This window comes from Morone saxatilis, unplaced genomic scaffold (genome assembly GCF_004916995.1).
Source record: "Morone saxatilis isolate NCDOM2014 unplaced genomic scaffold, NCSU_SB_2.0 Contig7, whole genome shotgun sequence".
Lineage (NCBI taxonomy): Eukaryota > Metazoa > Chordata > Actinopteri > Moronidae > Morone > Morone saxatilis.
Window position 1 is genome coordinate 19,460,769 of NW_023340246.1, and position 4,039 is coordinate 19,464,807.

Here is a 4,039-nt window from a genome sequence, read left to right on the forward strand (position 1 = left end):
AAATAAATACTATGTGTATAAAATATTGAAACATATTTGAGTATCTAATATAAGTGAAATATAAATTTAAATTAGAGACCTGAAAATATTTAAAAAAAACATAACTTTTATGGATGGACTCTTAAAAAATGTACAATTAATATATTTTTTATGTTAGTTAATTACCAGTTGGAATATTAAGTAATGCAAAAAGATGGTAGTTTTATTTAAGAAGTCAATAATAGGACATATCATTAATGGGGTTAAAATAGAACTTGGTGGCAAATTTGCTGTGTTAATCACTATATATGAAAATCTTATGATATATTAAGAGAATAACATAATAAAGGAAATAAAAAACAATAATTTTAGTAAAACCAAAAAGTTTGCATATTATGTATCATAATAGGTTTACATAATTCCATAACCTATAAATTACCATTGATGGAAAAGATACATTGGATGTCTTATTAAAGGAAAAGAAAAAAAGAAAACATGGTTAAATAAGAATAATATTATAATAAATGAATGTTTCTGTTCGTTCATATATAGTTCATATGTATAACAATTAACATGTATAGTGAGACAGGAATCCAGATAATAAAGACATTTTAATAAATATGAATTCAACATCGTGCATTATGTATATCTGTTCCTTGTCTTTAGTATAAAATAGAGATAATTAAAGAGAAATTGTTGAAATTAAATTAATCATAATTAGAACCGTGGAGTTCATATAGTGAATCAATAACATATTATTATTCAAAGTAGTAAGTTGTTGTTTAATGGGAGAAGAATAGCTTTTAAATTCATCATTAATGACATGGATGACATGAGAACGTGCATGAAAGTATATGGAATAACACGAGTGAAATTTGAACATTTGGGGTATTAAAATTTAATCCTCTTAAGCTGTTTAATTAAAAATATTAAAGTGAAAGTAAAGGATTAACGTTGTAACATTATCTTAGTTTGCTTTAATTCCTTTCATTACAAGAAAATAACAAAGATATAAAGAACCGGAGATATTAGGAAGCATTATCAGGAAGATATAGAGAAGACTAAGTGTAGTTAAAATCTAAGCAATACTAATAAACATCTAACACTGGTGAATACAAATAAAAAAAGTTGAAACAACTAAAACATATTTTTAAAAATAACAAAACAAAACTTTAGGTGCAAAAGACTTTTTCGGTGATTAGGGTGGATAATGTGTTGACATGCTCCTAGGAGGGATTAATAGAAGGAATCAGCGCATGAGGCCTTAACTGCTGCTGGGTTCACGTTATAATCCGACACGGTAATATCTCATCAAAAACCCAACTTTCCTCCCTCTTCTCATTACAGTATCTACATGGATACAATATTTGAAAATTTGAAAATAGTGTGTAAACAGGCTAATAAAGACGGATGATGTAGTGAGCGAAGCAAACAGGTTCGAAAGCGTAGCCATCTTAAAAAATCAATTAAAAGGAAAACAAAAGATACAAGAATGCTTTTATCATGGAATAGATACGCCACAAATAGTCAGCTTGTGGACTCACTCTCCTCTAGGTTTAATGCTAACAAGACTAAATTGTTTGCCACCTGTTAATAGTAATAGGTCATGCGAGATCTAATTTCTCTGGCGGGACGAGGAGGTGTACGCTGCTATCATACTGTAGCTCGCCTGTCAAGTGTAGGCTAGTCTAGGCAATTGGATGCTTTCATGTTGAAGTGCCTGTCTCAAGTCATTTGCTATAAAAGAAAAACCGTGTGCATATAAGATAATACAATCCTATCCGGATGCCTACACAGAAGTTATCTAGAACATCTTTTAATTTCCAATAAATGGTGTAAAAAAAAAATCATATACGCAATTTCCTTGTAAGGCGTGGCACTGCACCAGGGCTACCCATAGATTTAAACGTATCGATTTCTTTTCTTCGTTTTTGTATGGTTGACGCTTGAAACATGTCATTGTCACAGAAATGTACACTCTGTTGTTCTGTGATCTCTCTCATGCGGGTGAGAAAATCTCGGTGGGGTATCGGGAAGTTAATATGAGTGAGGAAGATAACTTAGTGACTGTTGAACAATAAATAAGGAGTGTGGGTGTTTTTAAAATCTTCTAAAATTGTGACACTAAACATCAAAAACAACGATAACAGGAAAACGTGTGCACAAAAAAGCATATGCCCAAATAAGGGTGTGCTCGAGATCCTTTACTGTTAAAATTACCCTTGTGTATACCTAAACCGCTGTAGAAAAGTTATAATGGCAGTGTGGCGGAGAGTTAAGGAGCCATCTTATCTGTGTTCTTTACTTCAGAAGTACATAAAGTGGACACTAAAAGTGTATGGTTTTGTTGTATAGGATTAAAGATTGAGTCTTCATAGTTTTAATTTCAAAACTGGGTTATAGTTGGATTTATCTTAGAAATAAGCCAATCCAACTCTTGATTAAATATTGGGAGTTTTTTTAAAAGTAATGCTTTTGTACAAGTGTGATAAAAAACTGGTTAATACAATGATCCTTTTACAATATATTTATTCCAACTATAAGGAGAATGAACCAGGTGAAGCGAAAAATAAAAACTTCTAAAATATAAATATCTCATGCTGTTCAGGATCTTTATGATGTTACATATTGTAGATGAAAAGGTTGAAGTGTTGAAACTGGAAAAAGGTTACAGAGGAAGGGTGCGGACAATCGCTTAACTAGGGCAGGTTCTAGTTAACCTGTGTATTCGTCTGGCATCTCTCTCTTCTAAAGATCTTGGAGATCTACTGAAGATGTTCACGAATGACGCAAACTGAGAACTTTACTTGTGGGATCCGATAAGCTGTAGTGTGTTTTGCCTCTGCTGTCCGCGGATAGATCTGTTCCAGCAAGGGTTACCGGCCCGGCTCTCCCCATTTCAGAGAACATCGTTTTATGCTCTAACTCTAGCATGATTTCCAATCAGGGTGAGCGCTAGATTTATCATTTAGGTCGAAGACCGTACAATCGATGAACGCGAGTGCGAGCTGTGGGCCAGGATAAGGGCGAAGATAGAGTCGATGTCACTGTTTGGGATTTAAGCAGAGCTGCTGTGGTGCTCCGTAGCATCGTGTCGTTACCGTTATTCACTAACGTTTGGCAAGGACAGCGGTAACCCGTGTTATATTTAATTAGGCCGGCGAACAAACGTCGGAAGGCCCTATTGTACCATCTCTCGGGAATTATTATTGTCTGGCCTATAGAAAGACATATTATGAGTTGCAGGGCAAATGCTACGGAATGAGTCAGGAAAAAGTTTGGCCAAATTCAGACGTTTGGAACTCGACTAACTGAATTCGTTCCCGTGTACGTGCGCCGCAAATGGTTATTCTCCGCCTCCAGATCGCCCAAATGCGTAAAGGGCCATGTACGGAAATTGGTACAAAATTGTTGTAGCGTGGTTAAAAGAAGCATAAGCTCTTGGCCCATACCTCAAACCCAACAGGAAGTCGGCCATTTTGAATTCTGTGGTCATTTTCGGTGATTTGCACACGTTGTATTTGAACTAACTCCTCCTAGGGAATTTGTCGGATCTGCTTCAAATTTAATCAGTGCAATCTAAAGACATTCATGATTAAAAGTTGTGCTAATTACGACATTCTGTCAAACGGTGTGTCTGTGGCGTGGCGTCTAATTTCGATGCTTCGCCATGAAAAAGGAAGTTGTGATAACTTCTGCGTACATGATCCGATCTCAACGAAACTTCACATGTTTGATAAGAGTCTCGCACACTTCTATGTGATAATATTCAGATATAGTGATAGCGCCACCTACTGGCAACAGGAAGTAAGCGCTGCGTGGCGATTTTGATCTGATTTACGTAAAATGTTCATGTTGTGGTCCACACATTTTATGACAGCATGTGACGCAGCACACCCCGAGTTGCGTGGAGTGCGAGAGCCCGTTCATTGCTGCTTTCAGCTTTAATTGTATTAGTGGTTTGTTTAGTTCCCCTGGACCCCACAACTGAGGTCGTAACAACAGGTTTCTTTATGTTCATGAAGTAGGTAGGGAGTGTGGATCATAATGTCTCTAGTGG